The sequence below is a fragment of the Pleurodeles waltl genome, chromosome 1_1 (assembly GCF_031143425.1).
Source record: "Pleurodeles waltl isolate 20211129_DDA chromosome 1_1, aPleWal1.hap1.20221129, whole genome shotgun sequence".
Taxonomy (NCBI): Eukaryota; Metazoa; Chordata; class Amphibia; order Caudata; family Salamandridae; genus Pleurodeles; species Pleurodeles waltl.
Window position 1 is genome coordinate 573,250,661 of NC_090436.1, and position 17,774 is coordinate 573,268,434.

Sequence of the window (17,774 nt, forward strand, 5' to 3'; positions counted from 1 at the left end):
GGAACCTCCTCCTGCCCCCAGCACTTAGAGATTATAGATATCTAACCCCATATTAGAACTGTTTTTGCCTGAATAACCAGGATATCTTGATGGGCTGCTGGGAGGAGCTCATAAGTGTAATTCAGCTAAATGTTTGCCCAGATCAATAGTCCATCCAAGGGCCTACCCCTAGCACCATGAATGGCAGGGCCAAAAAAAGTAAAGTGGCCATGCCGATTCTTAGTTTCTGTGCACCAAATTTCCTGCAGCATACATATATCAACAACAACAACAACACACCTTTATTCGGCTATGAGCCATAAAAGGAAAATACAATCAAAGGAAACATCGTTTCAGCAGCAGGTATTCACATAACTATTAAGACCAATTAACATAAATAACAAGTAGCGCTCCTATGATCAATAAATAACAATCATTTTCATCATTACTTTAGCTAAAAATTAAAACATTTCTAAAATTAATCTCCTACCCAGAATGATACCACAACTTTATTAGCTATCTAATAGAAAGCTATTTAACCATTATATAAAACAATAAATAGATAAGAAGAAATATTTTTAAAAATGCATAAAAACCTATATTTTTCCTTCATATAAAAGACTAAAATTAGATCTTAGACAAAATAACTACCCAGGGTCTATTAACTTGCTTGGAGGAGAACCTTTTAACCATTTAAGTCATCATAAAATTTAGCTGTGAATGTTTTTTAAATCTGAGCTTATTAAAACCTCAGGCCCTCCTTGTCCCTAATAAATGAGGTCGCTAAGAGAAAACGGCTTATTCCAAAGACAATGGATGGGGTTATAGTAGACCTAAGCAGTCTGGTCGCTTCATTGTAGTTTCTAATTCCTTCATTCCTACAAATAGGTCGAAACCATTTTTTCCTTGGTTTATCGTAGGCTTTGCAGATTAACAAAACATGATCCACCATTTCAATAGTCTCCATATTACACAAGCCACACTTTGCCTCATGGCTATTCTCACTCTGAGGGCTCCCTATAATAGTAAAAGCCTTAGTCTGAAGGATCCCATATCGAAACTTCATAAATAGTGTTTTTGCTTGTCTAGGGTGGATTGTATCTAACCAATCCTCAACTCTTGGTGTTGGTTTGATATCCCAAAAACTCAATGTCAATCTACCCAAATCCTTATTACGAAAAAGACTAATCTAGGAAAATTCCCAATATACTTGCTTTAATCGAATCTTGGATTGTAACGTAAGTGTATTGGGTTAGTCCCAATATGATTTCAGCCCCAGGTTGTAGAACCAATACCTTATATGATGTAGTCACGGAAGGGAGACTGTTTTATCAAGGTCCATTTTCTCAATTAGTGCTTGCTTGTAATGGATCAGTTCTGGAATTGTCCAAAGTCTACACCAATAAAGTAATGGCCTCAGAACTGCCAATTTACCTATTTGCTTCATATTTAAATCATAAGTGAGAGGGATTAATGGAGTTGATGGAGGCAACCCCAAAACCCCCCTCATAAAGCTGTTTTCTTGGGATATTAATGAGTTTAGATTTACAATTCCCCAAAGTCAGCACCGTATAAGGCAGTAGCCTGCGCTTTGTATCTATAGACCTCAAACACTGGTGAAACAATCCCAGTTCTTTAACTTTTATAATTGTTGTTTATTACCGTGGAGCTGTGAACTAGAGAAGTTGCAGCTTTGTTAATTTGCGGCATCCAGGACAACTTAGCATCCAGCAATAACCCTAGGTAGTTAATTTTTTTTACTCGTTCTAGTTCATGCCCATTGATCAGGATACTCCTTTTAAGTGCTTTATGGGGGTTAACAGTCAGATACTTTGTTTTATTTGCATTTATCTCCAGCCCCTTCAGGTAACAGTATTTGCTAAACATTCCTAATAAGGTTTGTAGACCCATGGGAGTTTGTGATAGTAAGATGGTATCATCTGCAAACAGGAGAGCAGGGACTGGATCTCCATTCAATTTTGGCGAGTCATGATTACTCTTTTTTAGATACTCTATCAAGTTGTTGATATAAAGCGAAAAGAGGGTTGGGGCAAGCACACAGCCCTGCCTCACTCCCCTCTTAATAGGTATTGGGTCAGTCAACTCTCCATTTGGGCCCCACCGTACTTTTGCGTATGTATTTTCGTGTAACCTCTTTATCTGGAGCAGGAGACTCCCCAGCATACCCTGGTTCCGCAAAGCAGTCCATAGAGAGTCTCTTGGAACCAGATCAAAGGCCGCACGCAAGTCCGATATACAGATGGCCCTTCTTTAGTTTTGTGTATTTCCACATTATTGTTAGTAGCCTGAAGGCCTGGTCAATTGTGCTCGTCTGCTGCCTAAACCCTGCCTGGTATATTGTCAAGATATTTTTTTCTTCTATCCAACAGCCTATTCTATTCAACAACTGCCTAGCATACATTTTTTGCATATTATCAATAAGACTAATTGGCCTATAATTCCCAGGGTCCTCCCTAGATCCTTTTTTATGGACAGGGATTATTTGCGCACCTTTCCATGTCTCAGGAACTGGCTCCCCCTTGCTAGTGCATTACTGAGTAAGTTTACGTAAGGTGCCCAGATTTCTATGTTGTGCTTAAACAGATCCCCAGGGATTTTGTCCAAAACCTGGGGCTTTGCCTATTTTAATCGCTTCAATGGCAGTCACCGTTTCTTCCAGGCTAAATTGTATAACAGGTAAAGTACTCCAGGAAGATACTTCTTTGGACGAGGAAAGAAATACATCAAGGTTAGGCAAGTCAGAATAGAGGTACGTAAAATGGTTGACCCAGGCACTGGGATCTATATGATGTTCAGTACTGTATGCCCCCTCTTTCCTGCCGTGAGTAACTATTTTCCAAAAAGCAACTGTATCGTTGCGTTTGGCTGCCTCTAGGAGGTCATGCCATTTTTGGTCCTCCCAATTTTTTTGTGCTATAGGCAGAATTTTCTTATAACCAGCCCTTGCCTGTTGCACGGCTATTGAATTGTTCTGTTTAAGGGCCTCTACCAATAATGTTTTTCTCTCTCTGCATTCAGTGGTATACCAAGGATTAGATGAAGTGATTTGCTCCTTGCCCTTTTTATATTTTTGTTGTATCTGTTTAGTGAAGTAAGGTCTTAATACAGTACTCATTGATTGATGAATATCCATGATAGGGATATCAGTACAGTTTTTGTGGGCGTGGGGTTCCATTAGTTCTATATATGTATTATAAATGTTGGTCATGACACCCAAATTGCCCAATATCGCCGTCCATTATACTGCCCTACAATTATTACTAAGAGTGGGTTGCAGCTCCACCGTATCCTTTTCCATGCAATTCAGTTCTGTGAGGTAACCCCTGAGTTCAACTACTAGGGGAAAGTGATCACTTTCCCTCCTCTTATCTATTTTGAAGGTCACTATTCTCTCCTACGTAATAGTGCTATGCATAATATAATACAATTTTGAACCTATATTACCTCTTTGAAAAGTGTCCATGTTAAGACCACCTTGGCCCACTCTACCATTGCATGCCCTCAATCCATGCTTTAATGTGAGGTCCATGAGTTGCAACGCAGCAACCGTACCGGGGACAGACTCTTCAATTGTTAGGTGGGGGACTGCTCTTGCTAGGTCTTCCTCTTCTGCCAGATGTTCAAGACCAATTATAGGTTCATAGTTGCAATTAAAGTCTTCCCCTATCATGATTGACTCTCCTACCGGGATTCTTTTCAGTGTGCCATCTAATATTTCTATTTCATGTGACTCCGGGTTTGATCTTCTGGGCCTTATATACACCTTAAACAAATGGGATAGCACCTTGTTTTTGTCCCCTAGTTCCAGCCACAGAATGTCAGCAGACTCTGTATCATGTTTACATATCTCAATATTAAGGGAAATTTTTACCCATATAACCAACCCCCGAGACGGCATTCCTCTTGCTGCAGCAGTTGCACTAATAAAGAACATTTTGTATCCCAGCTTGTGCGGTGGATCCTTTAACCAAGTCTCTTGAAAGAGGCAAACATGGAATTGTTCTATATAGTCATGCCAGTCAGGGTCTATAAGCTTACTTTTTAGGCCTGCTACATTCCAGGAGACTATAGAGACCGACCCCCTACCAATTGAGGTTATTTCATTGGTAGTAGGGCTCTGGGATATTGTCAGTTCCTTTCTACAGGGTAAGTACTCCTTAATGCTTCCTCCCCCTGTGACTTGATGATTGTTTTCTTCCTGGGACTCTGCTACTATTGGGTCACTAGTTGGTCCCAGATATACTTGATTTAGTCAATCAACTGTTTCAAGGTGAGAATCTCCTTTTCTCATTTGCACTCCCCCATCCCTAAGTTTGCTACTCTGTGCTATAGACTTACAAGTGTATGGATTCAGACTAAATCTCATAGCATTTTCTGTGGGAGCACTGGCTCTCTGTTCAATAATGATCAGACCTTCAATTAGTCTTTCGTCCCTTAATGTCAGAGCGACAGCATCTTGCTTCCCAGCCTCTCCTGGTATCCTTTCTGCCCTCGTGATATCTGAGCGGATTATGGATAAGCAATGTCGTTTGTGTCTGATCCAATGTGTAAGTTTGTTCTTTAGGGAGTCCTCGTCCTCTATACTGTTTTGAGCCAATTTCGGGACATTTAGCAAATATACTACATCAGTCCTAGGGGGCCTTGTTTTTCCCTCAAGGTGTCTACTCCTTGTAAAAGAATGCATGCTACCATTATATAATAAAGTATTGGGTTTTAATGTGCTTTCCATCTTCTCTTCCTGTGACCCTGTTCCCAAGCGAGACTCCCTTAGGAGATCCACAGGTTCTTGTCGTAAACCTCCTGCCTTAACTACAGAGTAATTATGTGTCCCACTATTACACTCAATTCCCACTCTCACACATCCTTGTGGTGCATGTGGCATACTAGCTGTAGTTAAAGTATAGTTGGGCTGGGCATTCACACTTTGGGGGAATATGCATCTACCTTGTGCATGTAATGATACCAGTGAAGTCTCCTCTATGCTCGGATCTCTAAGGGTTCCCGTATTCCCCCCTTTTTCACAAGTGCTGATAGTAATCCCACTTCAAGTTTAAGCTCTCTGACTTCCTGCATTAATCCAGTTATTAGATCATAAAGATCTGTTAAACTCCTTGTTTTACATATTGAGCAGTTTTCTAGATTTTGATTAGCTAATGGTGTCTTCTCTATAGCTTTCTGTACCAAGGGGATGGTTTGATCGTGCATACCCACAGATTTCCTCTCTTGGACCTTCTGCGTTTTACTGGTAGCAGGTTCTTAGGATGCATTAGAACACACAATGTCACTCTTCTGCACATGGCCCCTCTTCTTAGTGCCTTCTAATATAATTAGAGGATGGCGCTTGGCCCGAGTTATATCATCTTTGTGGCTAGCTATCTTATTAGCGGGGGATAATTTTTCCTCTTGCTGGCTATCACTCTGTTTCCTATCAATTGGTTTCACTTTCCCTGGTTCTGTTTTCTTTGTATAGTATGAGGTTATCTTTTTATCTGAACCCTCCCTAGGTGTGGTCCTATTACTAAGTAAGAACTCCACTGCCTCTATAAGGTCATCAATTTCGGATATCGTGCAATTTTCGCCTGCATTCCTAATTTGTTTTGTGGTTTTCTCTTTTCCCCGTTGGGGTTCTGATGCCTTACGTTTCCCCATACCTCTTTAGCAACTATTTGATTCTTCGCCTTCACTAAATCTAATACAGAGGCTCTAGGCTCTTGCCCGGTGACACTATTTCAATTATTCTAGGTACCAAGCACGAGATTCTGGACCCCTGGGCAAGCTATAATATGTAGGCCCCTTCAATTCCTGTATGCGCCCTCTTTTTCTTACAAAGAGAGGATAATATTAATAAAGCTGAGTAAAAATACTATAACTCAAATTAGATTATATAAAATAGTCTCAGTTCTGTTAGGTAGCAGACAAGTCTCTTACTGCAGATGAAAGAGGGGGGGCCCAGCCTAGTCTCTTCCGGTCCCTGACGGGCACAGTACGGGCCCGCCCTTGGCCAGGGCTTCGCCCGGGCGCTGCCCGTGCGCATCCCGGGAGGCGGGAGCGCTACACGATTTTTAAAGGGCTCCTGCCCTTTCCTTGGACGCTGGCTCCCCAGGTGCTGCAGACGCGCTTACAGTTAGGAGCGCACCTGCCTGACATCCCAGCAATTAATCTGCCCCATTGCATCATGGTAGATGTAGTATCTTCAAAAAACGAACTCCATTAATTTTTAAATATTTCACCTTTAAGTAGGTACAGCCTTTACTGTGCATCTCTGGACACATGTGTTTCTGGGTTAGTCCCTTCTTCAGCAGAGAACATATTTGCGGGGTGCTGGGAATGCTGCCATAAATCACCCGGTTTCAGTACCTCTTCCCTGGCCTGCTGGTGCCTGCTCCAGAGCTCGTCAGCCCAATAGCTCAAGGGAGCCTTTAAAGTCACAAACAGTTAGGAGCGCACCTGCCTGACATCCCAGCAATTAATCTGCCCCATTGCATCATGGTAGATGTAGTATCTTCAAAAAACGAACTCCATTAATTTTTAAATATTTCACCTTTAAGTAGGTACAGACTTTACTGTGCATCTCTGGACACATGTGTTTCTGGGTTAGTCCCTTCTTCAGCAGAGAACATATTTGCGGGGTGCTGGGAATGCTGCCATAAATCACCCGGTTTCAGTACCTCTTCCCTGGCCTGCTGGTGCCTGCTCCAGAGCTCGTCAGCCCAATAGCTCAAGGGAGCCTTTAAAGTCACAAACAGTTAGGAGCGCACCTGCCTGACATCCCAGCAATTAATCTGCCCCATTGCATCATGGTAGATGTAGTATCTTCAAAAAACGAACTCCATTAATTTTTAAATATTTCACCTTTAAGTAGGTACAGCCTTTACTGTGCATCTCTGGACACATGTGTTTCTGGGTTAGTCCCTTCTTCAGCAGAGAACATATTTGCGGGGTGCTGGGAATGCTGCCATAAATCACCCGGTTTCAGTACCTCTTCCCTGGCCTGCTGGTGCCTGCTCCAGAGCTCGTCAGCCCAATAGCTCAAGGGAGCCTTTAAAGTCACAAACAGTTAGGAGCGCACCTGCCTGACATCCCAGCAATTAATCTGCCCCATTGCATCATGGTAGATGTAGTATCTTCAAAAAACGAACTCCATTAATTTTTAAATATTTCACCTTTAAGTAGGTACAGCCTTTACTGTGCATCTCTGGACACATGTGTTTCTGGGTTAGTCCCTTCTTCAGCAGAGAACATATTTGCGGGGTGCTGGGAATGCTGCCATAAATCACCCGGTTTCAGTACCTCTTCCCTGGCCTGCTGGTGCCTGCTCCAGAGCTCGTCAGCCCAATAGCTCAAGGGAGCCTTTAAAGTCACAAACAGTTAGGAGCGCACCTGCCTGACATCCCAGCAATTAATCTGCCCCATGCATCATGGTAGATGTAGTATCTTCAAAAAACGAACTCCATTAATTTTTAAATATTTCACCTTTAAGTAGGTACAGCCTTTACTGTGCATCTCTGGACACATGTGTTTCTGGGTTAGTCCCTTCTTCAGCAGAGAACATATTTGCGGGGTGCTGGGAATGCTGCCATAAATCACCCGGTTTCAGTACCTCTTCCCTGGCCTGCTGGTGCCTGCTCCAGAGCTCGTCAGCCCAATAGCTCAAGGGAGCCTTTAAAGTCACAAACAGTTAGGAGCGCACCTGCCTGACATCCCAGCAATTAATCTGCCCCATTGCATCATGGTAGATGTAGTATCTTCAAAAAACGAACTCCATTAATTTTTAAATATTTCACCTTTAAGTAGGTACAGCCTTTACTGTGCATCTCTGGACACATGTGTTTCTGGGTTAGTCCCTTCTTCAGCAGAGAACATATTTGCGGGGTGCTGGGAATGCTGCCATAAATCACCCGGTTTCAGTACCTCTTCCCTGGCCTGCTGGTGCCTGCTCCAGAGCTCGTCAGCCCAATAGCTCAAGGGAGCCTTTAAAGTCACAAACAGTTAGGAGCGCACCTGCCTGACATCCCAGCAATTAATCTGCCCCATGCATCATGGTAGATGTAGTATCTTCAAAAAACGAACTCCATTAATTTTTAAATATTTCACCTTTAAGTAGGTACAGCCTTTACTGTGCATCTCTGGACACATGTGTTTCTGGGTTAGTCCCTTCTTCAGCAGAGAACATATTTGCGGGGTGTCCAGAGATGCACAGTAAAGGCTGTACCTACTTAAAGGTGAAATATTTAAAAATTAATGGAGTTCGTTTTTTGAAGATACTACATCTACCATGATGCAATGGGGCAGATTAATTGCTGGGATGTCAGGCAGGTGCGCTCCTAACTGTTTGTGACTTTAAAGGCTCCCTTGAGCTATTGGGCAGACGAGCTCTGGAGCAGGCACCAGCAGGCCAGGGAAGAGGTACTGAAACCGGGTGATTTATGGCAGCATTCCCAGCACCCCGCAAATATGTTCTCTGCTGAAGAAGGGACTAACCCAGAAACACATGTGTCCAGAGATCCACAGTAAAGGCTGTACCTACTTAAAGGTGAAATATTTAAAAATTAATGGAGTTCGTTTTTTGAAGATACTACATCTACCATGATGCAATGGGGCAGATTAATTGCTGGGATGTCAGGCAGGTGCGCTCCTAACTGTTTGTGACTTTAAAGGCTCCCTTGAGCTATTGGGCTGACGAGCTCTGGAGCAGGCACCAGCAGGCCAGGGAAGAGGTACTGAAACCGGGTGATTTATGGCAGCATTCCCAGCACCCCGCAAATATGTTCTCTGCTGAAGAAGGGACTAACCCAGAAACACATGTGTCCAGAGATGCACAGTAAAGGCTGTACCTACTTAAAGGTGAAATATTTAAAAATTAATGGAGTTCGTTTTTTGAAGATACTACATCTACCATGATGCAATGGGGCAGATTAATTGCTGGGATGTCAGGCAGGTGCGCTCCTAACTGTTTGTGACTTTAAAGGCTCCCTTGAGCTATTGGGCTGACGAGCTCTGGAGCAGGCACCAGCAGGCCAGGGAAGAGGTACTGAAACCGGGTGATTTATGGCAGCATTCCCAGCACCCCGCAAATATGTTCTCTGCTGAAGAAGGGACCAACCCAGAAACACATGTGTCCAGAGATGCACAGTAAAGGCTGTACCTACTTAAAGGTGAAATATTTAAAAATTAATGGAGTTCGTTTTTTGAAGATACTACATCTACCATGATGCAATGGGGCAGATTAATTGCTGGGATGTCAGGCAGGTGCGCTCCTAACTGTTTGTGACTTTAAAGGCTCCCTTGAGCTATTGGGCTGACGAGCTCTGGAGCAGGCACCAGCAGGCCAGGGAAGAGGTACTGAAACCGGGTGATTTATGGCAGCATTCCCAGCACCCCGCAAATATGTTCTCTGCTGAAGAAGGGACTAACCCAGAAACACATGTGTCCAGAGATGCACAGTAAAGGCTGTACCTACTTAAAGGTGAAATATTTAAAAATTAATGGAGTTCGTTTTTTGAAGATACTACATCTACCATGATGCAATGGGGCAGATTAATTGCTGGGATGTCAGGCAGGTGCGCTCCTAACTGTTTGTGACTTTAAAGGCTCCCTTGAGCTATTGGGCTGACGAGCTCTGGAGCAGGCACCAGCAGGCCAGGGAAGAGGTACTGAAACCGGGTGATTTATGGCAGCATTCCCAGCACCCCGCAAATATGTTCTCTGCTGAAGAAGGGACTAACCCAGAAACACATGTGTCCAGAGATGCACAGTAAAGGCTGTACCTACTTAAAGGTGAAATATTTAAAAATTAATGGAGTTCGTTTTTTGAAGATACTACATCTACCATGATGCAATGGGGCAGATTGATTGCTGGGATGTCAGGCAGGTGCGCTCCTAACTGTTTGTGACTTTAAAGGCTCCCTTGAGCTATTGGGCTGACGAGCTCTGGAGCAGGCACCAGCAGGCCAGGGAAGAGGTACTGAAACCGGGTGATTTATGGCAGCATTCCCAGCACCCCGCAAATATGTTCTCTGCTGAAGAAGGGACTAACCCAGAAACACATGTGTCCAGAGATGCACAGTAAAGGCTGTACCTACTTAAAGGTGAAATATTTAAAAATTAATGGAGTTCGTTTTTTGAAGATACTACATCTACCATGATGCAATGGGGCAGATTAATTGCTGGGATGTCAGGCAGGTGCGCTCCTAACTGTTTGTGGCTGCAGACGCGCTTTCCCGCGAGCGGGAGTGCTACACGATTTTTAAAGGGCTCCTGCCCTTTCCTTGGACGCTGGCTCCCCAGGTGCTGCAGATGCGCTTTCCCGCGAGTGGGAGCGGGAGCACTACACAATTTTTAAAGGGTCCTGCCCTTTCCTTGGACGCTGGCTCCCCAGGTGCTGCAGACGCGCTTTCCCGCAAGCGGGAGCACTACATGATTTATAAAGGGCTCCTGCCCTTTCCTTCGACGCTGGCTCCCAAGGAGCTGCAGATGCTGTTTCCCGCGAGGCGGGAGCGCTACACTATTTTTAAAGGGCTCCTGCCCTTTCTTTGGACGCTGGATCCCCAGGTGCTGCAAAAGCGCTTTCACATATATCAAAATTATTAATAAAAGTATGCCACTCTGGGAGGTGCAGCTTTGAACTTAGCCCAGCCACATTCCAGGAAACAAGCGAGAGACTGCCCGACCGTGTCACAATACGGGCATCAAATTGTTTCTCACCGTGCAGTGAAGAGGCAATATGCAGGCAGAGATAACTTTGGGAAGGAGCCCAACCTTCCTATCTTCTCCCCCATAGGTAGTTGAGCGTGGTGTTTTTTTTTCTCTATGCTCTCTTTAATATTATAACATTGAGTGGCTGACGGGAATACTGCCTTCGACCCCATAAGCAACCCTTAATTACGCCTCTCTCTCCTGTACTGTGAAGTTCCCATACTGCCCAGCTGCACCCTTATATTAACCAGGTGCCCATAACTTATGGTTAACCATTGGCAAGTACAGACTGTTACTAATCAGTGTAAAGGGTCTATAAAAGTAGCTCAATGGCAGAAGGATTATTCTCATGCCCCCCTCCCTGCCCTGTCTTTCCTTGTTCAACAACCTCTGCATTATCCCAGGATCTATAAAGTTCACAATCATGCAGTCACCTTGGGCCTGAGTGTCAGAATTGATTAGGTTTATTTGTGGAGATGTGAAAATTCCTAGAGAAATGGTCCCTCATTTCAAAAAGATGTTCAGGGGCCTGGATGATTTTGATAACAGCGACGACCAGAAAAGTAGTTATTCTTCTTAGCAGAGAAGAATTGAAGAAATGCTTGAGAGATCAAATGTTGTAGAAGAGGTAAGGGAGAAACTGGAAGAGGTCATCGCTGAAATTCATTGCCTTTTAAAAAAGAAAACTGGCAAACTGAAGAAAGATATCAGGTTTTCCCCAAGAATGGGTTTATCCCTGTCTGTCTGAGGACTACTACACAGGCAACACTCCTATAGACGGTACAAACAACGATTAGAGTAGGAGGCAGTTGGTCACATTTTCAGACACATCATAGTCAGACGGCGAAGGGGGCTCCAATTCTTTTGATCAATATGGAGACAGGTAACCATAACTACCTATCAATAAAACTTTCAATACAACCTTTTTAGAGAACAAGCAGGGTGGCTTTTAATCCCGCTTCCACACCTCAATGAAGGGCAGATATCACAACTAAGACCAGCTGCATTATTACCTTCAGACACACTGACAGCTGTACTGGTGCCCATAGAAAATCTGCCTATTTGCCATCTGTGAGGAATGGAAGTGGAGCTGCATTCTACTAATTTTCTAAATAAAGGTTTCACTTTTGATCCCAGTAAAATATTGAACAAGTTTGATCTCAAGAAGGATTTGCATGCTTTTTTTAGACGAATTTGAGTGAAAGCCTAAAACATTCTGTCTGGATGAGGCCCCCTTTGAATTGTATTCCCATTTTGGACAAAATGGGAACAGAGGTGGTGATACTTGATAGAACTACTCTTAAAAAAATTCTTAAAATCTTGTGATACACCCCTAGGCCTGACTGTAGTTTATTGATGGAGGTTAGAGCACTGACCACACTGCAAAATAATCTACCACACTGCAAAACATTGTCCACATTACCATAAGCGATAAGGGAGTTGGTGTTGTGTTTTTTTTTTTTATATAGACAAGTATGAAGAAGAAATGAATAACATGCTAGCGGATACAGAACATTATCAGAAAATTATAGGTGTTCCTATGATCTATCCCAGATAGATAAATTAAGGAAACAGACCCAATATGAAAGCATCATTGGTAAACAGGAATTTGAGTTTCGTAGGACAAATCTCGCAGAGACTCCAGTCATTGATGGAGTGCCTAAAACTAGGCCTGGGTGAAAAACTCTGCTCATGGAGTTTTCCAAATTCGGGCACCTGAATTCCACTATCCAGTGCGAAGTGGAGTTTGTTTTTCCATTTACGTGTGTAAATCGCTTGTGAGTGCAACTGCAACTCAAGTACATTTTCAACTTGAGAAGCAGCTAAATCTACTCAAAAGTAGGGTTTTAACCCCTAGGGTGCCCAGGATGAGCTGGTCTCGCCCTCAGCAACGGTTGCCCTGTGCCGAGGAAAAGAGCAGCTCGTCGTGGGCTCTCCCAGATGGCCAAGCACCCCTCTGACCTGGGCATAGATGAAAGGAGAATCGCTTCCCCTTCCACCCCCGCCCCCCACCCCTGACCCCCGTGGCGTCAGATGACGTCAGCACGCTCACGTGTGCTGACCTCATCAGAGGCCTTCCTCTCCACGCTGGAAGCTCAGCTTCCAGCGCCGGACAAAGGAGAAATGCAAAAGCATTTCACCACCGATCACGTGGAGGGGGCAGAGAGGCATGAAAGGAGAGGAAAGGTCTTTCCTCTCCTTTCATGTCTCTCTGAGCATTTTTTTGCTGCCCGATCGCGTTTTGATAGGGCAGCAGAAATGCCACTAAACATCAGGGTCAGGTAAGGGTCACTCCCCTTGGGGGCAAATTTATTTTAGGCCATTTGTACTCCCCTTGGGGGCAGATTGGCCTATTTCTATTAGGTCGCTCTGCCCCGGGGGCACAGAAACCACTTAGGCACCAGGGATTGGTGTGTGTGTGTTTTGTTTGGGGGGCAGCCCCTTGGGAAAGGGTCACTCCCCATGAGGGCACATTACTGTTGGCCATAACTGCCCCCCTTGGGGGCAGATCGGCCTATTTTTGGAAAGCACATCTGCCCCCAAGGGGGGCAGAAAGCCCAACAGAGACCAGTGAAGATTATTTTTTTTTTAAATAAGAGAGTGGCGGTATGGCCATACCCCCATCCCAAATAAATGGGGCCAAAGTTGTTCTGCCCACTAGTGGGCAGATGGGGCAAATACCCTCGATCCACACCCCGGGGGGCAGAAAGTCCACTAAATGCCAGGGAATTAAAAAAATAAAAAATAGTGTGGTGGTGGCTATAAACCAGTATGGGCATGGTTATGCCCCACCCCAACTGTACAGGGTAACAGCCTTTCAGCTCCCCCCGCATACTAAAACATCTTATCCCATGGCAAGCAAGTGGACATTTGATTGTTTGGGGTTTTGGTTTTACATTTGGGCCATGAGAGCTTGGTTAACTCTCAAAATCGTCCCACTTGGAATGGTGAGGGCTGTACTTTTTGGACTTTGGGATGCTGCCATGAAGAAAAATCCACAAGACCTAGACACATCTGAAAACTAAACATTTGGGTGAGTCCAAGGTGGTGTGTTTCACATGCAGCCCACACCATTTTCTTACCCACAATGCCCTGCAAACCTCCAACTTTGCTGGAAATCACACATTTTTTCCCATTTTTGTGATGGAACCTTCCGGAATCTGCAGGAATCCACAAAATTCCTACCACCCAGCATTGTCTCATCTATACCGATAAAAATTCTGCTGCACTTGTCAGCCTAAAAGTGATATTTTTTCAAACTGCCCTTTTCGACCCACTTTGGTTCCCACTGAATTTCAACATGGTTTTGGCTCTTCCCTGTTACAAGCTCTTGGCCCACCTACACAAGTGAAGTATCATTTTTACCGGGAGACTGCGGGGAATGTTGGGTGGTAGGAAAGTTGTCCAGGTGTGGTGATCCCACACAGAAATGTGGGAATAATTTGATTTTTTTAGCTAAATCTGAGGTTTGCTGAGGATTCTTGGTAAGAAAACATTGGGGGATCCTCGCAAGTCACACCTCCCTGGACTCCCTCGGGTGTCTAGTTTTTAGAAATGTCTGGGTTTGGTAGGTTTCCCTAGATGGCTGCTGAGCCCAGGACCAAAAACGCAGGTGCCCCCCTGCAAAAACAGGTAGTTTTGTATTTGATAATTTTGATGTGACCAGATAGAGTTTTGTGGCATTTCCTGTTGTGAGCACAAGGCCTACCCACACAATGAGGTACCATTTCTATCCGGAGACTTGAGGGAACTCTGGGTGGAAGGAAATGTGTGTCTCCTCTTAGATTTCACAACCTTCTGTCACCGAAATGTGAGGAAAAAGTGTTTTTTTGGCCAAATTTTGAGGTTTGCAAAGGATTCTGGGTAACAGAACCTGGTGAGAGACCCAAAAGTCACCCCATCTTGGATTCCCCTAGGTCTCTAATTTAAAAAAATGCACAGGTTTGGTAGGTTTGGTAGGCCCAAGGTGCCGACTGAGCTAGGGGCCAAAATCCACAGGTAGGCACTTTGCAAAAAACACCTCTGTTTTCTTTGGAAAAATGTGATGTGTCCACATTTTGTTTTGGAGCATTTCTTGTCACGGGCACTACACCTAACCACAAAAGTGAGATATAATTTTTATCGGGAGACTTGGGGGAACGCTGGGTGAAAGAAAATTTTTGGGTTCTCTCGGACTCCAGAACATTCTGTCACCGAAATGTGAGGAAAAAGTGTTTTTTTTAGCCAAATTTTGAGGTTTGCAAAGAATTTTGGGTAACAGAGCCTGGTGAGAGCCCCATAAGTCACCCCATCTTGGATTCCCCCAGGTCTCTAATTTTCAGAAATGCACAGGTTTGGTAGGTTTTTCTAGGTGCCGACTGAGCTAGAGGCCAAAATCCACAGGTAGGCACTTTGCAAAAAACACCTCTGTTTTCTTTGGAAAAATGTGATATGTCCACGTTGTGTTTTGGGGCATTTCCTGTCGCGGGCACTAGGCCTACCCACACAAGTGAGGTACCATTTTCATTGGGAGACTTGGGGTAACATAGAATAGCAAAACAAGTGTTATTGGCCCTTGTCTTTCTCTACATTTTTTCCTCCAAATATAAGACAGTGTGTAAAAAAGACGTCTATTTGGGAAGTGCCCTGTAATTCACATGCTAGTATGGGCACCCCGGAATTCAGAGATGTGCAAATAACCACTGCTCCTCAATACCTTATCTTGTACCCATTTAGGAAATACAAAGTTTTTCTTGATACCTATTTTTCACTCTTTATATTTCAGCAAATGAATTGCTGTATACCGGTATAAAATGAAAACCCACTGCAAGGTGCAGCTCATTTATTGGCTCTGGGTACCTAGGGTTCTTGATGATCCTAAAAGCCCTATATATCCCTGCAACCAGAAGAGTCCACCTGACGTAACGGTATAATGCTTTCTAAAATCTGACATTGCAGGAAAAAGTTACAGAGTAAAACGTAGAGAAAAATTTCAGTTTTTTTACCTCAATTTCAATATTTCTTTATTTCAGTTGTTATTTCCTGTAGGAAACTCTTGTAGCATCTACACAAATTACCAATTGCTGAATTCAGAATTTTGTCTACTTTTCACAAATGTTTAGGTTTCTGGAATCCAGCATTGGTTTCACACCCATTTGTGTCACTGACTGGAAGGAGGCTGAAAGCACAAAAAATAGTAAAAATGGGGTATGTCCCAGTAAAATGCAAAAATTGTGTAAAAAATGTGGTTTTCTGATTCAAGTCTGCCTGTTCCTGAAAGCTGGGAATCTGATGATTTTATTACAGCAAACTCTTTGCTGGTGTTATATTTAGGGAAAAAACCACAAGCCTTCTTCTGCAGCCCTTTTTCCCCATTTTTTTGAAACAAAATGAATTTATCACTGTATTTTGGATCATTTCTTGGTCTCCTCCTTCAGGGGAACCCACAAAGTCTGGGTACCTCTAAAATCCCTAGGATATTGGGAAAAAAGGACACAAATTTGGCATGGGTAGCTTAAGCGTGCCCTGCCAAAAATAGCCAAAAAAAGGCCTGGAACCTACGGGGGAAAAGGCCTGGCAGAGAAGGGGTTAAGTAGATTTTCTTCTCCAACAGACTGTTCAAGTTGTTCTTTAGTGAAAGAAGCCTTTTTTGTTTTACTTTTTTTTATCAACAGGAAGGAAGTGTGCCAAAGACTCCAACTTACTGTTCCAGTCCAGCATGCTCCTGACAGTGATTTGCCCATCTCCTGGTAAATTTTCACTTAGATTTTGAGGTGGAAAGATAACTCTCTTTGTCCCCTGGATATATAGCTTTGGGTTTAAGGACTTTGTTTTTTGTGATATCACACAGGTAAGTTAAAGAAATATTGTATAATGGAGTTGTTTGTTTGAAATAGGCATGCACCAGTATTTCTTTGATTTGTAAATTTCATTGTGGTGGGTGGCTTGGAGTTTAAGTAGGGGCCTAGTTATTGTTCTGCATTCCATTGCATTTTCATCTTTGTAATGGAAAATTGTTGTGCAGCATTTGAAATATTCATTTATTTTACTATGTGGCCTAGACTTCCAATGGGCCATCTATCCAGTAGGCCCAACACTAGTTATCAGTGCACAAAATAAATGTTTCTATGTTATATGGCACAGATGGCATTGGGTTAAATGAAAGATGTTGGCTATTTTCTGCATTTCATTTTTTTTCTGGAAAAATAGTAAATGTGGGGTGATATTTAATGTGTGTTGTTATAAAATGTTTATAGTTCGTGTTTTGCGTTGTTGAATTAATGTCTTTGTTCTCCATGCCACCATTTGTCTTTGTTCTCCATGTCATGTGGTCAGAGGCCATTTTGTGTAGTCTAGGTCCAGAGGCCTGAATAAGTTCTTTGTTGCCCATACCTGCGTGCTTGCTGTTATTGTTTGACCATGGGGCTGGCAGTCATTCTGTGCATCCAGACATTGGGGGTCATTCCGGCCGGGGTCGGCGGTCGCACCGCCAACAGGCTGGCGGTGCACCGCCGGGCATTCTGACGGAGTACCGCCGACTTTCCGCTGCCCATGGGAATCCGCCATGGGGATTCTGACCCCCTCACTGCCATCCTGTTCCTGGCGGTTCCGACTGCCAGGAACAGGATGGCGGTGAGGGGTGTTGTGGGGCCCCTGGGGGCCCCTGCAGTGCCCATGCCAATGGCATGGGCACTGCAGGGGCCCCCGTAAGAGGGCCCCACTTTGAATTTCAGTGTCTGCTCAGCAGACACTGAAATTTGCGACGGGTGCTACTGCACCCGTCGAACATCCTCCACTCCGCCGGCTCCATTCGGAGCCGGCATCCTCATGGAGGGGTGTTTCCCACTGGGCTGGCGGGCGGCCTTTTGGCGGTCACCCGCCAGCCCAGTGGGAAACCCAGAATACCCGCGGCAGTCTTTTGACCGCGCAGCGGTATTCTGGCGGTTCCCTCCAGGCGGGCGGCTCCCGCCGCCCGCCGGGGTCAGAATGACCCCCATTGTGTTTTTGCCATAGGCTTGCATGTGTTCCTTGTTCCCCATGCCTCCTTGCTCGCTGTTGTTGTTTGACCATGTGGCTGGCATCCATTTTGTGCAGCCAGC